Genomic DNA, 23,232 nt, shown 5'->3' with positions numbered 1-23,232 from the left:
AAACAGGGATGTCAATAGCTGTGCAGACTGCATGTGACGTCACAGGGGCGTTTAGCCGACAACAGCTGATGTTTCAGTAGGGCGAATGGAAGGTTTAGTTGTATTACAGTTTAAAGCAATATAATAAGGAAGAACGTGGCGTTGAAACGACAGAAAATTTCGGGGAAACAAGAGGTAAAATTAAGAGTGAGAGATTATTAAAAGGAGCCGCGCAGATTTCGTCTGCACCGACAAAAGGAAAAGGTTTAGGCATGAATTAAATCGCGCCGCGCACAGATCGCGAGCATTACAGAAAAAGTATTCCATGACATCGAAGAAAGAGAAGATGAAACAGTCGTTTCCAAACGAGAAGAAGTTGTTAAGAATGAATACATGCAAGATATAGAAATTCATTACTACAATCAATATGAAGTGGAAGCTGACGTCATACGAGAAGATAACGGAGACAGTTCGGATGTCGAACCAATCGTAAACGAAACTAAGTTGCTGCTCCAGAAGGAAATGAAGAAGATCTAGTTACAGTACAACGCAATCAAAAATGCATAAATTACGATTCCTACACTAACATGGAGTTTACAAAAAGTTTAAGAAGAGCCTTTATGCTAGAACCAGAAAGCGAGTTTGACTATTCTGACTCAGACGAAGATGAAGAGACGGACGAGATACGTAATTCAAAAATAGGAGAAGAAAAAATTTATGAAAACCTCAGTTCTGAAGAAATGTTAGTGAAAAAGGAAGAGCTTACTACGTGTGAAAAGTTTCCAAAACAAGAAATGAAATAAGAAGAGAAAATTTATGAAGGAAAAGTAACTTTACCAGAATGTGAAAGAAATAAAGAAGGCGTTATTTATACCCAGGTTCCAGAAGACATTACGGATCCAAAGAAGAAAAAACTGCTGGGCTAAAATTTCAGTAATCGCGATCAGAAGAAAGAGGTCTCCCAAGTTAGAAAAGAAATAGAAGTGGACACCATATTGCGGGATGATCTAATGGTGGAACGGGATTTACTGAGAGAAGACCTAGAAGATACTGATGTGAGAGTGACTAAATACACTGTTATTCCTGTAGAAATTTATGGTTATAAACTACATCTACATCTACATCTACATCCATACTCCGCAAGCCACCTGACGGTGTGTGGCGGAGGGTACCTTCAGTACCTCTATCGGTTCTCCCTTCTATTCCAGTCTCGTATTGTTCGTGGAAAGAAGGACTATGAGCATTATTAGACACATGATCGAAAATTAGAGATTCTCTCAGCCATTTTACTAATATATAAAAGACAAACCCGAATTAGTAACTATTTATATTCAAGAACTCTGGATTGTATGAGCTACAGGCGAAAGAAGTAAACCTAAATAAACAAAGGTGTTATTGGAATTCAAAATAAAATATCAAACATTTACGCGTGATTTCTTAGCGATTTCAAAATTTAACACTGAAATAATTGTGGGTATTGATTGGTTATATAAGTTATATAAAGAGAAAGTAACCATTAATAGTGCCAATGAAATTATCGGCATAAAGAATGAAGGACAAAATATCAATGTAGATTCTGAAGAAGTCGAAGAGAGTCTAAGAAAGGAATTTACCCCCATGATGTTAGAAATGGATACTGAAAATTACAGATTATTTGAAGAATTCGAAAGTTACCACATCAGAAGCATTAAAAACTCAGATCAAATGCCAAAAGAATTTAGGAGGCCTGTCAATAAATACCTTATTTAAATCCAATTCAAAGAGACTAACAGTTACAAATTCCGTAACAAAACTATAGGATGAACGTGAAAGGGTACAGAATTTTGAGTACCATATGGAAATGCTACCACATGAACCTTTACTTTGTCTACATACAGTACTGTTATCGAAAATACAAGCCGTTCAAGAAGAAACGGACAAAACGATTGAATGAAGAACGATAGACCATAGTAACAGTGAACACAAGAATCCACTGAACAAGAAGGATAGAGGAATTAGAATAGTCACTGACGCCAAGTCGTTAAACAAAATTGTGAAAAGGAAAATAGATCTGTCAGAATCGTTTGAAGAAATGTTGCAGATTCTATAACGTTAGATATTATGCAGTCTGGATCCGACAGCCAGGTACTGGCAAATCACCCATGATGCTGAATCTCGAAAATAAACCGCTTTCCTCTCTGCTGGGAAGTATTATCATTACAAAATAGTACTGTTAAGTTTAAACACGTCGGTATCCGTGTGTATACGTGCATTAGATTGGGTATTTTAGTAAGATTTAAGTAAAAAAAAAACCTCAATTTACGTAGACGATCCATTAACAGCTATGGAGCAGTGGAAAGAACATTGTGAATTGTTAGAACAAGTATTCATTGCTCTACAAAAAAGGGGGCATGACTTTGAAATTTAAAAAGTATGAATTAGTGAAGAAAGAAATAAAACTCTTAGGCCATATCATTATGACTGCTGGAATAGTAAAAGACCCTGAAAACTTAAAGCCATTGAAAAGTGTTCTCCTGCAAAAAATAGGAAACAATTAAAAGCTTTCCTCAGATTATATGGATTTTATAGAAAATTCGTAAAGCGGTAAGCATTTTACAGATAAGCTTTAAAATATTTACTGAGAAAAAACAGCCCATTTATTTGGACTACTGAATGTCAAAAGCATTTTAAAGAAATAAAGCGAGAGTTGTTAACAAACAACATTCTGCATCGTCCCAATTTAGCTCTACCATTTGATATGAGTACTGATAGCAGTAATTATGGGGTAGGTGTAGAAATCTTTCAAGAAATAGAAAACCTGGGAGAAGTAATCCTCAAAACAATTGCTTTCGCGAGCTGTATGTTAAAGAAGCATGAACGAAATTACACGATTTCTGAAGAGGGAGCATTAGCCATAATTTGGGGATTGAAAAAATTTCGAAGTTATTTATGGAATTACAAGGTAATATTAGATAAGGATCATAATGCACTTAACTTTTTGAAGGATTATTAAACCGAAGGCTATACCGTTGGTCTTTATATCTCCAAAAGCTTGATTGCGAAATACGTTACGTAAAAGCCACAGAGAACCAGTATGGAGATGCACTTCTAGGCTCCCAAAAGAAAAAATCAACTTATCTGGGAGCATCTGGAGGAAGGAACTTTTAAGTTGTTTTATTTAAAGAAGTACCAGGTAGCAACAGAACAGAGAAAATTTGTAGGAACATAAAAAGGTTTCAGAGTGAAGATATTTGGACAAATGTTAAAGTTAAATTTGACAATTCTGAATGCCCTGAAATACCAAAGTGTTATAAAATCTTTAAAGATATCATGTATAGCAGGAAGGAAGTTATTAGCAAGGAATGCCAAGTTTGCTGGCCATCTCAATTGGAAGTAAAACTGATAAATTACTTCCTCTAGCATACGGACATTATGGACCAAAACAGTACAATGAGAAAACAGCAAGTGTATTCAGGATATGTAATAATACTCTGAAAAAAGTAAGTGAGTGACTGACATCTTGTGATACTTGCCAAACAGCTAAGATGACTACCAACACTAACAGAGGCACTATGCAGGGTTTAAGACCAAATGATAACCATGAGTTACTAACAGTAGACTACAGCGACTCCTTCGAAAAACTTTGTGAAATTTCACTTATATATCAGTAATTTGTATGTATTTTCAAAATTTATATTATTATATCGCACTACAAAAGTTACAGCTAAAGCAGTCCTTAATAAAATATTAGAATACTTTAATGGAATGGGAACTCCAAAAACAGTGCTATCAGGCAATGGACATCAGTTTACTGCACTAAACTATGGTTAGAGGGTATGGAGAAGAAGTGGGTACAAGGAACAAACATATCAGCATACCACCTGTCTAGTGAACCTGTAGCACTCAGTATGAGATAACTGGGAAGATTATGTAGAACTTACTGTCACATGAATCATGGAACTTGTGGCAAATTTATTTCAAATTTAGAAGTAATCATGAACGCATTAAGGCATGAACCCACTGCTCACACCTGAAGAAATAATGTTAGGTTACAAAAGTAATAGCTTAATTGAAGAAACACTTGAATTTCCATCCAGCAAAGAAATAAGTATGGGTAGGAACTGGTAGATGAGGGAACTGATAGAAAGGAAAGCAAAAGCTAGAACTGAAAGGCATGATGAAAAATTAAAAGCAGTAAAATACATTATAGGCAAATTAGTTCTTTTTAAAATGCATGAGAAATCCAGTGAAATAAATCACAAAATTTCAAAATGTAAAAATGTTTATCATGGATCTTTGAAATACAAGGGACTCTGCATCCAAATGCATATTTTCTAGTGTACCCTAAATCCAAAAAACCGTTGGGGGTCAAGAATATATTAAACTTGAAAATAAATGTAAGCAGAACTGATTAGAAGTGAGTAATATTTGATGATGATAATTGCATGATTATTGGGAATATGTAAAGAACCCCAATGTGTTACATAGTGTACAGCTAAGCAAAGTTTCGTGTAGCCAAGGTAGTATGAAACAGAAGATGAAATTACATGGCAGGGAATGGACTGGCTAATTTGTAAATATAAGGGGCTGCAGTAAGTATGTGAAATGCAATAAGAAAGAAATGTGACAAAGTGACGGCCTAACTCTTATAAAGAGGCAGACAAGCATTGTGCAACGAAAATACTGGTTTGTATACCACAAAAAAATAAATAAATAAATAAGTAAAAAATAAAAAAATGGATAGCCATTGTATTTGTATATGGGGTAGCATAAATATCTGATTTTCTATGTACAATTAAATTTTTGCGCCATCTTAAAATGAAAATATGAGAAAATAGGTACATATGAGGATTTTAGTATAAAAAGGAATGAACAGTTTTGATGAATTTTTTGAGAAAATTTAAGTTGTTTTGGAAATTACGTTAACAAACGCTAAGTCTGATGCATAAGAATGTTATTTTGAAAGAGATTTGTAATTAAGGATAACATAGGTGCAGTTTTGTGTCAGTGTTTCAGTGATGACTACCTGTTACGAGACATCATGGAAACAGGGGTGCATGTAATACAATTGTCACTCACGCATATGTAGCTTTCTAATTAAAAAAAAATCTTTTCAATTCATCTAATAAGAACTGGTCACTATGCCATGGTTACTTATTCCGCACGAACTGACAGGTTTACAAAAGAAATTGTAAAGTTCTGTTCCGCAGAGTGTACATCTGTAGACATTTATCTGCCTTGTTATCAGATGTGCGACCGCTTCTGACGCGTCCACACCCTATCATTGCCAACTACGGTCTCACCGTTTGTGTTTCTTGAGCTTGGCGCAAGCCTCTGTTCTTTCTTCCCAGCCAACCAGTAGTCAGGAAAAGCCACTTTGTGTTATCAGGTGAAGAAATGGGTCTCTTTCCGCGGCGACAGATCCTCCAGCTGAAGACAAGGAAATGTTACGTTACCTTATAAGACAATATCGTGGGCCTCAAGGCGACTGATGGCCTCAGAACTTAAGTCGCATAGTGCTCAGAGCCATGGGCCTCAGTTACACTGCAAGATTATTACCTTCTACAAAAGACAGCTTTACCTTATAATTTGTTACACATTCATTCGTTTTGCCTGGACATCATGTCACCTGCAACAACATGATTGTTCTGGATGATGTGTCAAACTTATGAAACTCACCACCTCTAGGTGTTAGGCGCCTATTTTCTCCATAAACACAGTTATTTCTATGTTATTTTTCCAATCCACGTGTTGCTCGCGTGACAAGTAGCTGCAAAATAAGGTAACCACTGTTCATCAGTGGCACTCTAATTCATTAGGCACTTTAATAAAACACCGTGTGCATGTTCGTATTATATGTAGGGCTGCACCCGATATTCAATTGTTTTTATCTTGTATCTGGAGCGTAATTTGAACATACGCTGAAGAGTTAAAGAAACTGATACACTTGGGTAATATCGTGTAGGGCCCCCGTGAGCACGCAGATATGCCGCAACATGACGTGGCGTGGATTCGACTAATGTCTGAGGTAGTGCTGGAGGGAACTGACACCATGAATCCTCCAAGGCTGTCCATAACCCCGTAAGGGTACGAGTGGGTGGAGATCTTTTCTGAACAGCACGTTGCAAAGCATCCCAGACATGCTCAATAATGCTCATGTCTGGGGAGTCTGGTCGTTAGCGGAAGTGTTTAAGCTCAGAAGAGTGTTCCTGGAGCCACTCTGTAGCAATTCTGGACGTGTGGGCTGTCGCGTTGTCCTGCTGGAATCGTCCAAGCCCGTCAGAATAAACAATGGAGATGAACGGATGCAGGTGATGAGACAGGGTGCTTACATACGTGTCACCTGTCAGTGTCGTATCTAGACGTACCAGGGGTCCCATATCACTCCAACTGCATACGTCCCACACCATTACAGAGCGTCCACCTGCTTCAACAGTCCCCTGCTGACATACAGGGTCCGTGGATTCATGAGGTTGTCTCCATACCCATAAACGTTCATCTGCTCAATACAATTTAAAACGAGACTCGTCCGACCATGCAACATGTTCCCAGTCATCAACAGCCCAATGTCGGTGTTGATGGGCCCAGGCGAGGCATAAAGTTTTGTGTCGTACAATCATCAAGGGTACACGAGTGGGCCTTCGCCTCCGAAAGCCCATATCGATGATGTTTTGTTGAATGGTTCGCTCGCTGACGCTTGTTGATGGCCCAGTATTGAAATCTGGAGCAATTTGCGGAGGGGTTGCACTTCTGTCACGTTGAACGAGTCTCTTCAGTCGTCGTGGGTCCCTTTCTTGCAGGTTCTTTTTTCGGCCGCAGCGATGTCGGAGATTTGATGTTTTACCGGATTCCTAATATTCACGATACACTCGCGAATTGATCGTACGGGAAAATCCCCATTTCATCACTACCTCGGAGATGCTGTTTTCCATCGCTCGTGCGCCGACTGTAACACCACGTTCAGAGTGACTTAAATCTTGATAACCTGCCATTGTAGCAGCAGTAACAAAAATCGCAAATGATTTCTACATAGTCACCAACGTTCTCAACACATGTCTCCAATCGCGGTACCAGTTTCAATATGCCTTGTTCGTAGAAGACCGTTTGGTTGGAATAGAGCCATCTGCAGACTGCTTGTTTCACTTCCGCATCTGTCTCGAAGCTTCAACCGGCCAGTAATTTCTTCGTGGGGCTAAACAGAAGAAAGTCCGACGGTGCAAGGACCCGACTGTATGGTAGATGTTGGAACATCTCACAACCAAATTTGGCGATTCTCTCACGAACAGAAGTAGCAACACGAGGGTGAGCATTGTCATGAAGAAGTCTGACACTATTAGCATTAATGTTGTGGCGCTTGCCACGAAGGGCATGACCCAACTTATCCAAAGTTTTGATGTAGGCTGCAGGCATTCACAGTGACAGAGATCCTGTGTTCAGCAAAGTCCACCAATAACACACCACGCATATCCCAGAACACTGCCACAAGCACTTTTCTAGCAGACTGAGTCACTCTGAATTTTTTTCGTGCGGGGCAACCAGCACGTTTCCACTCCATAGAGGCCTACTTGGTTTTGGGTGTGTAGTGGTACGGTCACGGCTCATGAGCAGTGAAGATTCGTTTCAGAAAGTCACGCCATTCTGCGGCGTAACGCGTTACTTGCTCCAAACTTGTAATAATTCGGTGGCGCTTGTGATTGTTTGTCAGGTTCTTAGGCACCCAACGAGCACTAACTTTATGAAATTTCAACGTGTCATGAACAACATCGTATACCGCACCATAGGAAATATTGAACTGTTGCGATAAGGTTCGCAGCTGCATAGCCGGATGTTCAAAATTGAGGCCTCAATGGCACCGACATCCTGTGGGCATGTAAATGTTACCTGTCAGAGCGTGGCGAAACAGTAAGGGTCACAAGTCCCTCTCGGAGGATTGCGCATTACCTGGTGACATTGTTAATGTCCATAGAGTCGCCCCAGACACACCACGCATTCCCTGTGAATTTCACTCGGTTTATGCCCTTTGGCCCACAAATATCGAACTACAGCTTGGCTGCTCCTCACAAGCTGAAGACAGTAACATGCGCCATTGTAGTTCTGGCTTCTCTCGCTAGGGCTGCTAATGAAAACAAAATAACATCTGTTGCGCAAATTTCAAACTATATAGTCGTGGAATTTCAACATTACAGCTACAATACCAGGGGAGACAAAAATTATTTTTTTCCCTTCGTGTGTGGCATGTATAAACAGACTGACGAGAGTGGTATGTTAATTGGGACATGCCCGATTCACTGTATTTGTCAGTGGCTTTTTCTGAATTTGTCTTCTGCACGGCATCCTATCTGTAATGCACATTTTTTTAATACTTTGTTGTTGTTTATCAACATGCCATATTTGGGATATTTTTTTGATGTGAGGGAGGGAAATATTCCTGCGCGGCTGCGTCATGTAGCTCGGTACTGACTGAAGTTAACATTTAGCACAGATCTCGCTACAGAGACGTGACGTCACTTGATTTCAGTTCAGAATGTCATTTTGTCATTGTCGGTTATTGTCAATATTACCGATACCAACCGACACTGAAAGACTGGTCACTGATGCAAATCGTCTTCATAACGAGGTGTCAGTATCTTTCCTCTTTCTGGTTCAGACTATTGCCGTGTGTTGTAGCCGCTGTCACCTCAGTGCACAGCCGACGATAGTATCCGTTCGTGGCTAAGACGACGCAGGTTTTATCAAAGTCTTACGGTTGCCTCGTTGCAAAGTATGTCCCAGTGCAGCTAACTTGTCTGGTTCCACTGAAGGTTGCCTTTATTCCCCACCGTTTGTTTTCACTGTTTTCTTCACAATATCCGAGTGTAGCTGTCCACAATTACACGGTAGTCCACACAGGGTGGTCAGGAGTTGTCTCAATAGCTTGTCGGGGTGTTGCAGGACAGATTGCCCGGAGATATAATTTAAAAAAAAATTGATACGGTGCGCCGTTTCCGAGTCATTTAGCATTGAAGTTAGCCAATCAGCTCGCTGCGAGCGCAAATTGAAGCTGTCCGCCAGACCCAATTAATGTCGGTTGAAGTTGTTCTCATAGCGTGAATGATAGCGCATGACACTGCTCAACCTGTGGCTTGGGTTCGCCCCTTGCTACAGTCCCGTGTCCAATTTCTGTATCGTTGTCTTGTTTAGTTTTAGGAAACGAAACGAAGTACCCGTCTGGTGACACCGTCTCTAGCGGGCCGCTAAAATTTGCTCGCGCTACGAACTGATTGGCTAACTTCAATGCTAATTAACTCGCAGACGGCGCAACGTATCAGATTTTCTTCTTAACAATTATTCCTCAACACAACCGACACTGTAATACCCTTAGACGCTTTACAGACTGTTTGTGACCGCACTGTATATTCGTGCTTCTGACGATTGCAGAGCGGCCTTGACCAGCGTTAAAACATTCCTGCATATTGCTTGGAAAATTAGAACATAATTATACATCAGGACGACAAAGGCGCAGATGAATACAACCTTCGACCATATCTATGTCATACGAAGGTCTAAAAATGAAGCGCTTAATTTTACAGTGACGTTTCCTGAGGCGTTTCTTCTATGTTTCCAGCACAGCTGATGTTCGTAACAAGTTAATTTAAAGCACGAATAGCTCATCTGTCTTCTATACTAGTTATTAGAGTCCTCATTAGTAAATCTTAGCTACTGGTATTGAATTACCAGGACATAAACTCCGAAGTCCTAATGTACCTAACAGTGCCTACGATAGTAGCAAAATTGAATGTTCTTTTTCCAAAATCGAATACTACATACGTTCTACTGTGAGTCAGCAACTGTTATCTGGCTTGACAATACTACCAACAGAAAACGAAGAATAAATTTCCTTTACTTTACGTCTACCGTCACATTTTTTTTTTTATTTTTATTTTTTTATTTTTTTGTCATCAGACTACTGGTTTCGGTCTACAATGACCATCTTCAGATCTGTTTTATAAAATCATGTCCTAATTTACTGCAGCCATAGTAGTACACTAGGACATGTTTTTATAAAACATATCTGAAGATGGTCGTTATAGACTGAAACCGATAGTCCGATGACAAAAAATTTGTGACCATTTACGTAAAGTGAAGGAAATTTGTTCTACATTCGGGTCACTGAGAAAACGCTGGAGCACAAAACACTGATTTTCCGAAAATAGGCAATTTTTCATTCACATAAATTAGGAAAAAGTATTTCAATTGAGATAAAAATTTCGTTCACTAACCGCATTCACTTTATTAGCAGTTCATGTTATTTCTTTTAAATTAATTTCATGTTTTCTGTGTTGTACGTTGTTAATGTTTTTATTCTGAACGTCGGGAGGAGGTCTTACTAGTTAACTACAAATGTTCAGAAACAAACCTGTTTGTTTTCATATTTCATTAAAATTTAGCCTGTGTGGTTTGCAGTATTTGTTACGTACGATGGTAAATAGACTAATGCTTGAAATATTTTTTCTTACGTAATATACCTTTTCCTGTGAACAACAGTGTATGGACAGCCTTTTTTGTATATCACTAATCAATTTAGAACTAAAGAAGAGACGAAGTGGGATCATTCGTGTGGTGATACGGGGTGCAAATGGAGAAATCCACTGACGTAAACGACTTCAACAAAGGGAATTTTTTTTATGTCCACCACCTGGGAATAAGCATCTCGGAATTGACGAAGCTGATCGGTCCTTTGCAGGCCACGGTTGTGAGCACCGATGGAAAATGGATGAAGGACGCTGCAACGACAGTAGGTGACAACGTGGTGAGATTTCCATATCTCATCACAGAATGTGGAAGTGGGGGGCGAGTCCATTCTGTAATTCAGGATAGGCGTCGATCTGCGGCACATCTGACGATGGAGTCCAATGCTCGTGCAGATAAAAGTGCTTCGGAGCTCTTGAACATGAAACTCCGTAGTAGACAATCACTGCTTGTTCCCATGCTGCGCTAACGACGTCACCAAGCGTGGTGGCGCTGTGGTTAGGACACCGGAGTTGCATTAGGGAGAACGACGGTTCTAACGCAGTCCGGCCATCCAGTTTTACGTTTCCCGAGATTTCCTTAACAACTTTAGGTAAATGTTTAACTGATTCATTTCAAGAAGGCGCGGCTGATTTCTTTTTAGTAAGCCGCTCAGATTCCAAGTGACTACGCCCCTACCTTATGCTCAAGGCATGTGTAGACACGTTTGCTCTTTGAACTGTTTGCGATTTACTGGCGATCAAGTGCCACACTCTAAGCAAAGTATACAAATTGTGGTGTCACCGCCAGACACCACACTTGCTAGGTGGTAGCCTTTAAATCGGCCGCGGTCCGTTAGTATATGTCGGACCCGCGTGTCGCCACTATCAGTCATTGCAGACCGAACGCCACCACACGGCAGGTTTAGAGAGACTTCCTAGCACTCGCCCCAGTTGTACAACCGACTTCGCTAGCGATGATTCACTGACAAAATACGCTCTCATTTGCCGAGTCGTAGCCTTCAGCTACGTCATTTGCTACGACCTAGCAAAGCGCCATTACCAGTTACTATTGATACTGAATCATGTACAGTCAAGAGCGACCCTCATCCTTTATGGATTAAAGTTAAGTATTCCACTAGCTACGTCCGTTTTTCTAAATTCTAATTTCCTTGTCCTGTTCCAGACCTCACGCCAGCCTGCGTGAGCTAAAACGCGTGCCTTTCGGCTTCCTCTAGTAACCCGGTCTTGGCTCTCCTGCCAACCCACAACACAAATAAAGTATGAGGACACCAGCAATTCACTGGCTACCAACCGACTGAACCTAGAAACAGAAATTTGATCAAGTGTTGACTATCTTTGGGGCGAAGTGTGTGTGAGTCTGACAATAGGAAAACCATGAGGCAGAGAGGTATCTGCAATACAGTATTTGCACTAGAAGGGAATTTCTCTTTAAAGCTGATGAAGCGCAAATAATCGACACTATCAAGATGTGAAGTACAAAATCGAATGATAGCATCTAAAACGACGAAGTTATTAGCAAGGCGTTTATATTTTGTTTTTATGATCTCTTACACGTATTTTAAATTTTCTCTTGGCTGTGCCACGTCGGTACTTATCGATAAGCGCATGATGAGGCCATGACCTGTGTTCGGACTTCGGAGCTCTGACGGGGATGGTGAGGGGGGGGGGGTGGAGGGACTCTGGCGGGGTGGGTGGAGGGGGGGGGGCTCTGGCGCCGAAATCGATGGCGAGGGAGGTGGTTGTTGACTGGAGTGGGGCAAGACGGAAGCGCGGCGGGCTAGTAGGTTGAGGGAATTGGCCGGGAACAAGGGGTCTATAATACGTGGAGCCCTGTCAAGCAGTGTTATTGCAGAAGTACACTACTGGCCATTAAAATTGCTACACTTCGAAGATGACGTGCTACAGACGCGAAATTTAACCGACAGGAAGAAGACGCTGTGATATGCAAATGATTAGCTTTTCAGAGCATTCACACAAGGTTGGCGCCGGTGGCGACATCTACAACGTGCTGACATGAGGAAATTTTCCAACCGATTTCTCATACATAAACTGCAGTTGACCGGCGTTGCCTGGTGAAACGTTGTGTGATGTCTCGTGTAAGGAGGAGAAATGCGTACCATCAAGTTTCCGACTTTGATAAAGGTCGGATCGTAGCCTATCGCGATTGCGGTTAATCGTATCGCGACATTGCTGCTCGCGTTGGTCGAGATCCAATGACTGTTAGCAGAATATGGAATCAGTGGGTTCAGGAGGGTGATACGGAACGCCGTGCTGGATCCCAACGGCCTAGTATCACTAGCAGTCGAGATGACAGACATGTTATCCGCATGGCTGTAACGGATCGTGCAGCCACGTCTCGATCCCTGAGTCAACAGATGGGGACGTTTGCAAGACAACAACCATCTGCACGAACAGTTCGACGACGTTTGCAGCAGCATGGACTATCAGTTCGGAGATCATACTTGCGGTTACCCTTGACGCAGCATCACAGACAGGAGCGTCTGCGATGGTGTACTCAACGACGAGCCTGGGTGCACGAATGGCAAAACGTCATTGTTTTCGGATGAATCCTGGTTCTGTTTACAGCATCATGATGGTCGCACCGTGTTTGGCGACATCGCGGTGAACGCACATTGGAAGCGTGTATTCGTCATCGCCATACTGGCGTATCACCTGGCGTGATGGTATGGGTCATTTCTTGTTCGAATTGACGGCACTTTGAACAGCGGACGTTACATTTCAGATGTGTTACGACCCGTGTCTCTACCCTTCATTCGATCCCTGCGAAACCCTACATTTCAGCAGGATAATGCACGACTGCATGTTGCAGGTCCGGTACGGTCCTTTCTGGATACAGAAAATATTCGGTTGCTGCCCTGACCAGCACATTCTCCAGGTCTCTCACCAACTGAAAACGTCTAGTCAATGGTGGCCGAGCAACTGACTCGTCACAATACGCCAGTCACTACTCTTGATGAACTGTGGTATCGTGTTGAAACTGCATGGGCAGCTGTACCTGTACACGCCATCCAAGCTCTGTTTACAGAGCGAGGTGGCGCAGTGGTTAGCACACTGGACTCGCATTCGGGAATACGACGGTTCAATCCCGCGTCCGGCCATCCCGATTTAGGTTTTCCGTGATTTCCCTAAATCGCTCCAGGCAAATGCTGGGATGGTTCCTTTGAAAGGGCACGGCCGACCTCCTTCCCCGTCCTTCCCTAACCCCATGAGACTGATGACCTCGCAGTTTGGTCTCTTCCCCCAAACAATCCAACCCAAGCTCTGTTTGACTCAATGCCCAGGCGTATCAAGGCCGTTATTACGGCCAGAGGTGGTTATTCCGGGAACTGATTTCTCAGGATCTATGCACCCAAATTGCGTGAAAATGTAATCACATGTCAGTTCTAGTGTAATATACACTCCTGGAAATTGAAATAAGAACACCGTGAATTCATTGTCCCAGGAAGGGGAAACTTTATTGACACATTCCTGGGGTCAGATACATCACATGATCACACTGACAGAACCACAGGCACATAGACACAGGCAACAGAGCATGCACAATGTCGGCACTAGTACAGTGTATATCTACCTTTCGCAGCAATGCAGGCTGCTATTCTCCCATGGCGACGATCGTAGAGATGCTGGATGTAGTCCTGTGGAACGGCTTGCCATGCCATTTCCACCTGGCGCCTCAGTTGGATCAGCGTTCGTGCTGGACGTGCAGACAGCGTGTGACGACGCTTCATCCAGTCCCAAACATGCTCAATGGGGGACAGATCCGGAGATCTTGCTGGCCAGGGTAGTTGACTTACACCTTCTAGAGCACGTTGAATGGCACAGGATACATGTGGACGTGCATTGTCCTGTTGGAACAGCAAGTTCCCTTGCCGGTCTAGGAATGGTAGAACGATGGGTTCGATGACGGTTTGGATGTACCGTGCACTATTCAGTGTCCCCTCGACGATCACCAGTGGTGTACGGCCAGTGTAGGAGATCGCTCCCCACACCATGATGCCGGGTGTTGGCCCTGTGTGCCTCGGTCGTATGCAGTCCTGATTGTGGCGCTCACCTGCACGGCGCCAAACACGCATACGACCATCATTGGCACCAAGGCAGAAGCGACTCTCATCGCTGAAGACGACACGTCTCCATTCGTCCCTCCATTCACGCCTGTCGCGACACCACTGGAGGCGGGCTGCACATCGTTGGGGTTTGAGCGGAAGACCCCCTAACGGTGTGCGGGACCGTAGCCCAGCTTCATGGAGACGGTTGCGAATGGTCCTCGCCGATACCCCAGGAGCAACAGTGTCCCTAATTTGCTGGGAAGTGGCGGTGCGGTCCCCTACGGCACTGCGTAGGATCCTACGGTCTTGGCATGCATCCGTGCGTCGCTGCGGTCCGGTACCAGGTCGACGGGCACGTGCACCTTCCGCCGACCACTGGCGACAACATCGATGTACTGTGGAGACATCACGCCCCACGTGTTGAGCAATTCGGCGGTACGTCCACCCGGCCTCCCGCATGCCCACTATACGCCCTCGCTCAAAGTCCGTCAACTGCACATACGGTTCACGTCCACGCTGTCGCGGCATGCTACCAGTGTTAAAGACTGCGATGGAGCTCCGTATGCCACGGCAAACTGGCTTACACTGACGGCGGCGGTGCACAAATGCTGCGCAGCTAGCGCCATTCGACGGCCAACACCGCGGTTCCTGGTGTGTCCGCTGTGCCGTGCGTGTGATCATTGCTTGTACAGCCCTCTCGCAGTGTCCGGAGCAAGTATGGTGGGTCTGACACACCGGTGTCAATGTGTTCTTTTTTCCATTTCCAGGAGTGTATTTGTCCAATAAATACCCGTCTATCATCTGCATTTCTTTTTGGTGTAGCAATATTAATGGCCAGTAGTGTATTAGTGTCTGATCGAGAGACGTGATAGCTACAATGTGTGGTGATGTAAGCACGTACGACGTCAATGTTTGCATTAAGGTTGAGCAAACCAGTGTCTATATTCTTTGCGTATGAGGGCACGGTCTGCGTCGATGAACTCAACGTAACGTTGCTTTTGTAAACGGTAAACACGCTATATACGCGTCCTATGCTGCTTCATTACTGGACAGGATAATGGCAGCGATTTTGGCGTGCTACAACAGCAGGGAAGCACCATTTTGTATTCTTTACAGATTTCTGTATGTCTATAAAGGGTGTTTAGCTACGAGGTTCTGACTTCGATCGAAAGACCAGATTATGATTTGTTCGATAAAGGGGATAAATCAGTATGATTGTATTTTACAAAAACAGTAATTTATGATTTTGTGTTTCCTGGTTTTAAAGATCCTTGTCTTGACACCATGTTGTCTTTGATTATCATAAGCTATAATATGGAAGTTAAAGGTTGGAAGCTCTTTTTTGATACGCGTTTGCCGCAGCAGTTCCGTTTTTAGTACCTTCATCCCGTTAATCACTCTTGTATTAATTTCCAGTAATTACGTTGTACTAAATATGCTATTTATTCTTGAGGTCACTAACGCGCAATTTGATAAATAAATTCGGCCTTGTATTGTATACTCAATCAAAATGGCTCTGAGCACTATGCGACTTAACGTCTGAGGTCATCAGTCGCCTAGAACTTAGAACTACTTAAACCTAACTAACTTAAGGACATCACGCACATCTATGCCCGAGGCAGGATTCGAACCTGCGACCGTAGCGGTCGCTCGGCTCCAGACCGTACCAGACAAATACCACACAGTACCATAGAAGTTCATGTTTAGAATACGGATTCTAACCACCTTGTTACGTTCACAAGTATCTGAACCACATTGTCAGTCACTGGATATAGCAATAATTCAAAATGTCAGTGACAACAGAACTGGAAAAGGTGCCACAGTTCGTGAATAAACGTAGGGGCATCGTTTATGCAAAGTGTGAAACCTCTCCCCACTCAACTGCTTTCATTCCCAGAAGTATTAGCAGTTGTATCATGTGAATTATATTGCTAGTAATTAGTACCAGTATAAAAGTTTGATAATCTTCGGGATTTTCCAGACGCAGTTCCCATTTCGATTACTGACTGCTTTATGTGCTCATCCACATCTAGGCGAGATAATCGTGATGATTCAAAACGACCCCTGAAGAATTCGCAGCGTATAAGAGTCTTAATTGATAACATAAGTGTGCAAAATGAGTATTTGTATTGTGCCATTGAGAAGTAATTGTGTGACTTGAAAGGAATGATAAATTAATGTGAACTACACTGTGAGTGAATTAAGAAAATTGCAGTCTGATCTTTCATCCCGTACCCCAAAATTTTCTGCCATGTATTTAGTGAAAAAGACTTGCTAGAGTGTGATACTGATCCGTCCATCTCTCCCACCTTGAATGTTGGTTGTGATGACAGTGGGACCTATAGCGTTGCCCGAGGTCTAGGTTATGCTGGAAGGTTGCGTGTTTTAAGGTTGATGATGTGCAAGTGAAAACAGTGGAAAGCTCTGATCTTACAGTTACAAGATGACGTTGGGAATATTACTAATGCAATATTTGAAAATACAGACAAGTTTAACTGCGTATTGTAGTGTCGGAAAAAAAATATTCTTCTTGTGAAAACAGTTGTTAAACATGTGGTAAAATTTACATAGTAGACACCAGATTGCAAAAAAATGTTCAAATGTGTGTGGAATCTTATGGGACTTAATTGCTAAGGTCATCAGTCTGATCTTACACATTACTTAACCTAAATTATCCTAAGGACAAACACACACATCCATGCCCGAGGGAGGACTCGAATCTCCGCCGGGATCAGCCGCACAGTCTATGACTGCAGCAGCATAAACCGCTCGGCTAATCCCGCGCGGCACCAGGTTGCATTTTTAGTAGTTTATGTACAATATATGTGTGCGTTACGCATCAAAATACTCGTCGGAGCCTTATGCATTTTCTATTTTTGAAATTACTGATGAAGAGTCACGAAAATTCCAGGTCTGTCTATTAGTAGAACCTTTACTCGGTCTTCACATTTCTCGGCTGCTCCAATTCTCAACCGAGTATAAAACTTTCCTCAGAGCAAATTAACTTCTTGGTTCATTTCTGCGACCATAAACTTGTAATATATATATATACTCCTGGAAATGGAAAAAAGAACACATTGACACCGGTGTGTCAGACCCACCATACTTGCTCCGGACACTGCGAGAGGGCTGTACAAGCAATGATCACACGCACGGCACAGCGGACACACCAGGAACCGCGGTGTTGGCCGTCGAATGGCGCTAGCTGCGCAGCATTTGTGCACCGCCGCCGTCAGTGTAAGCCAGTTTGCCGTGGCATACGGAGCTCCATCGCAGTCTTTAACACTGGTAGCATGCCGCGACAGCGTGGACGTGAACCGTATGTGCAGTTGACGGACTTTGAGCGAGGGCGTATAGTGGGCATGCGGGAGGCCGGGTGGACGTACCGCCGAATTGCTCAACACGTGGAGCGTGAGGTCTCCACGGTACATCGATGTTGACGCCAGTGGTCGGCGGAAGGTGCACGTGCCCGTCGACCTGGGACCGGACCGCAGCGACGCACGGATGCACGCCAAGACCGTAGGATCCTACGCAGTGCCGTAGGGTACCGCACCGCCACTTCCCAGCAAATTAGGGACACTGTTGCTCCTGGGGTATCGGCGAGGACCATTCGCAACCGTCTCCATGAAGCTGGGCTACGGTCCCGCACACCGTTAGGCCGTCTTCCGCTCACGCCCCAACATCGTGCATCCCGCCTCCAGTGGTGTCGCGACAGGCGTGAATGGAGGGACGAATGGAGACGTGTCGTCCTCAGCGATGAGAGTCGCTTCTGCCTTGGTGCCAATGATGGTCGTATGCGTGTTTGGCGCCGTGCAGGTGAGCGCCACAATCAGGACTGCATACGACCGAGGCACACAGGGCCAACACCCGGCATCATGGTGTGGGGAGCGATCTCCTACACTGGCCGTACACCACTGGTGATCGTCGAGGGGACACTGAATAGTGCACGGTACATCCAAACCGTCATCGAACCCATCGTTCTACCATTCCTAGACCGGCAAGGGAACTTGCTGTTCCAACAGGACAATGCACGTCCGCATGTATCCCGTGCCACCCAACGTGCTCTAGAAGGTGTAAGTCAACTACCCTGGCCAGCAAGATCTCCGGATCTGTCCCCCATTGAGCATGTTTGGGACTGGATGAAGCGTCGTCTCACGCGGTCTGCACGTCCAGCACGAACGCTGGTCCAACTGAGGCGCCAGGTGGAAATGGCATGGCAAGCCGTTCCACAGGACTACATCCAGCATCTCTACGATCGTCTCCATGGGAGAATAGCAGCCTGCATTGCTGCGAAACGTGGATATACACTGTACTAGTGCCTACATTGTGCATGCTCTGTTGCCTGTGTCTATGTGCCTGTGGTTCTGTCAGTGTGATCATGTGATGTATCTGACCCCAGGAATGTGTCAATAAAGTTTCCCCTTCCTGGGACAATGAATTCACGGTGTTCTTATTTCAATTTCCAGGAGTGTATATATATATTATGAGATACAAGGTTCTTAGAATGAAGTACGGCATCTAATGTTAACTGCGCTTTTTAGTTGCTACTTGCGATTTGTCACGGAAATCGCAGTTTATTTCGTACTGCTACTTTGCGATTGAGAAACTGGAGCGTAAAAATGAAATGTGGAACTATTTCCTAACATAAAACTTTTTGCATGTAGTAGGCCTTACAGGCGTTTGACATTGGCACTTCGTGAATTATATTCTGTCGTGTTATTTATATAAATGAGGTAGATAAAAATGACCATTTGTGCCAAAACAGTCTCGCTTATTTGGCGTGTGTTACAACTGCTGCAGTATTAGAAAAGCCTGTTTCGTTTTATATAGCAGACAGTGACAAAGTGGAGGTAATCAAATCGAGAAACGGCATCAGTCTTGGGTAATATTCGTAATAACAGCTTTTTCAATATTAGACAACGACATTTTGACTTTCATGTAGAAAAACGGTTGATATACTTCGATGAGATAATAGATTCTTTCGCAGAAAGGTAAGTACGCCGTATAAAACTAAAAGAGGAAAAAATGCTGGGACCCAAGGATTAAAGAAATGTGTACTGTGTTGCTTGTCTCTTGTCTTCACTGGTTTTATGTTTCTTATATATAATTTTATGTCAACAGAAAAGAAAGTTGTTAGATAATAGGCAATAAAGAGTGCAAGTTTTCTGAAGAGTTCTTATTCTCCCGGTAACAAATAATCCCACCCAGTATTAATTGTGAGTCTTTTAAGGGGGGGGGGGGGGGTAAGGTGTCAAATCGGCCGACTGGGAACATGAGAGGTACCACAAGACATTTTATTTTCCACTATCCTGAATATACACTATGTTATCAAAAGTATCCGGACACCCCCAAAACATACGTTTTTTGTATTAGGTGCATTGTGCTACCACTTACTGCCAGGTACCCCATATCAGCGACCTCAGTAATAGACATCGTGAGAGAGCAGAATGGGGCGCTCCGCGGAACTCACGGACTTCGAACGTGGTCAGATGATTGGGTGTCACTTGTGTCACACGTCTGTACACGAGATTTCCACACTCCTAAACATCACTAGGTCCACTGTTTCCGATCTGATAATGAAGTGGAAACGTGAAGGGACACGTACAGCACAAAAGCGCACAGGCTGACCTCGTCTGTTGACTGACAGAGACCGCCGGCAGTTGAAGAGGGTCGTAATGTGTAATAGGCAGACATCTATCCAGCCCATCACACAGGAATTCCAAACTGCATCAGGATCCACCGCAAGTACTATGACAGTTAGGCGGGAGGTGAGAAATCTTGGATTTCGTGGTCGAGCGGCTGATCATAAGCCACACATCACGCCGGCAAATGCCAAATGACGCCTCGCTCGGTGTAAGGAGAGTAAACACTGGACCATTGAACAGTGGGAAAACATTGTGTGGAGTGACGAATCACGGTACACAATGTGGTGATCTGATGGCAGGGTGTAGGTACGACAAATGTCCAGTGAACGTCTTTTGCGAGCGGAGGCGGTGGTGTTATGGTGTGGTCATGTTTTTCATGGAGGGGGCTTGCACCTCTTGTTGTTTTGCGTGGCACTATCACAGCACAGGTCCACATTGATATTTTAAGCACATTCTTGCTTTCCACTGTTGAAGAGCAACTCGGGGATGGTGATTGCATTTTTCAACACGATCGAGCACCTATTCATAATGCACAGCCTGTGGCGGAGTGGTTACACGGCAATAACATCCCTGTAATGGACTGGCCTGCACAGAGTCCTGACTTGAATCCTACAGAACAGGTTTGGGATGTTTTAGAACACCGACTTCGTGCCAGGTCTTCCCGACCGACATCGATACCTCTCCTCAATGCCGCACTCCGTGAAGAATGGGCTGCCATTCCCCAAGAAATCTTCCAGCACCTGACTAAACGTATGCCTGCGAGAGTGGATACTGTCGTCAAGGCTAAGGGTGGGTCAACACCATACTGAATTCCAACATTACCGATAGAGGGCGCCACGAACTTGTTAAGTCATTTTCAGGCAGGTGTTCGGATACTTTTGAGCACATGGCTTCCATTACAAAATATACACGTCTGAATTCCGCAGTGCGAATACAGTGACGTGCGACAGAAGCTGTGTGAGGAGGAGTAGCACTGCATTTTGGCACATTTAACACCAAATAACATGTCTTACATTTTCTCAAACATGAATTTTTTATATGTCAAACTCTCCCTAAAGATGTGCGCTACAAAATGAAAGCATTTTTGCATAATCATTTTCTTACATTTTTGACGTGCTACCTCAAACGCTCGAGGGAAGTCCGGGGCACTATTAAGTTTTTGCCCCAGTTCGGAAATATCGTATATCCGCCGCTGGATTTTACTAATAAACTTCTCAACTTCAGTTCCACATCAGAACACTTTTGATTCAAAAGCAGTTTGACCCACACACATCATTCTTCGCTACAGCTAAGATTATGATCAATGATTTGTCCTGAGACAACGGAATACTTCCGGTACTATAAAAAAGAAAAATAAAGGCAAGTCTGGAGTACTTGTGAACAGTAACATTTGGTAATAGCTGTCACTATGTTAGAAGTGGCTTTGAGAAGAATATATACATAAAAAATCCCGGTTACACGTAAAGATACCAAACTGACTACTATTGATCAAAGCTTGGTATATAAATCGAAATAAACTGAGCCACAGCTACCCTGGTGTTCATGTAGACAGTGCCCACACACCTATCTAGAAAAATGTAATTTACATTTAAGAAGATGGTAAGAAAGGACGATGTAAGACAAAATTTTAATAAATTGCTAAATGAACAAACATTAAAGAAATATGCAGAGGGTTACTAATACATTCATGAAAGCTAATAATAGTGAGAAGGACTGGAATTTGTTGAAATAAGTATCATTGAGACAGAAATAAAAGCTTTGGGGAATAAGCATATCGAACCAAGAAAACCTTGGATTATTGAGGAAATACTAGATCTCTTACATCAAAGAAACCATGATAAGAAGGAAAATACAGAAGAAAGCCAAATGCAATAGAGAACAGTACTAAATGTCATTGTGACAAAATGTAAAGTGGACAAAGCAGAACGGATGAAGGAAGTTAGGCGGAGTATAGAGGATGATGTAGTAGGAAGAAGAACAGATAAAGCATACAGTACGATAAAATCTCTGCGTATTTAGAGAAGAATTACTATGACAGAAGATAAGAATGCACAACCATTTATTGATACAGAAGATATGACAGACCGGTGGAAGTTACACTCCTGGAAATTGAAATAAGAACACCGTGAATTCATTGTCCCAGGAAGGGGAAACTTTATTGACACATTCCTGGGATCAGATACATCACATGATCACACTGACAGAACCACAGGCACATAGACACAGGCAACAGAGCATGCACAATGTCGGCACTAGTACAGTGTATATCCACGTTTCGCAGCAATGCAGGCTGCTATTCTCCCATGGAGACGATCGTAGAGATGCTGGATGTAGTCCTGTGGAACGGCTTGCCATGCCATTTCCACCTGGCGCCTCAGTTGGACCAGCGCTCGTGCTGGACGTGCAGACCGCGTGAGACGACGCTGCATCCAGTCCCAAACATGCTCAATGGGGGACAGATCCGGAGATCTTGCTGGCCAGGGTAGTTGACTTACACCTTCTAGAGCACGTTGGGTGGCACGGGATACATGCGGACGTGCATTGTCCTGTTGGAACAGCAAGTTCCCTTGCCGGTCTAGAAATGGTAGAACGATGGGTCCGATGACGGTTTGGATGTACCGTGCACTATTCAGTGTCCCCTCGACGATCACCAGTGGTGTACGGCCAGTGTAGGAGATCGCTCCCCACACCATGATGCCGGGTGTTGGCCCTGTGTGCCTCGGTCGTATGCAGTCCTGATTGTGGCGCTCACCTGCACGGCGCCAAACACGCATACGACCATCATTGGCACCAAGGCAGAAGCGACTCTCATCGCTGAAGACGACACGTCTCCATTCGTCCCTCCATTCACGCCTGTCGCGACACCACTGGAGGCGGGCTGCACGATGTTGGGGCGTGAGCAGAAGACGGCCTAACGGTGTGCGGGACCGTAGCCCAGCTTCATGGAGACGGTTGCGAATGGTCCTCGCCGATACCCCAGGAGCAACAGTGTCCCTAATTTGCTGGGAAGTGGCGGTGCGGTACCCTACGGCACTGCGTAGGATCCTACGG

Source organism: Schistocerca cancellata, chromosome 4 (genome assembly GCF_023864275.1).
Source record: "Schistocerca cancellata isolate TAMUIC-IGC-003103 chromosome 4, iqSchCanc2.1, whole genome shotgun sequence".
Classification (NCBI taxonomy): domain Eukaryota; kingdom Metazoa; phylum Arthropoda; class Insecta; order Orthoptera; family Acrididae; genus Schistocerca; species Schistocerca cancellata.
This window is presented reverse-complemented; position numbering follows the sequence as displayed.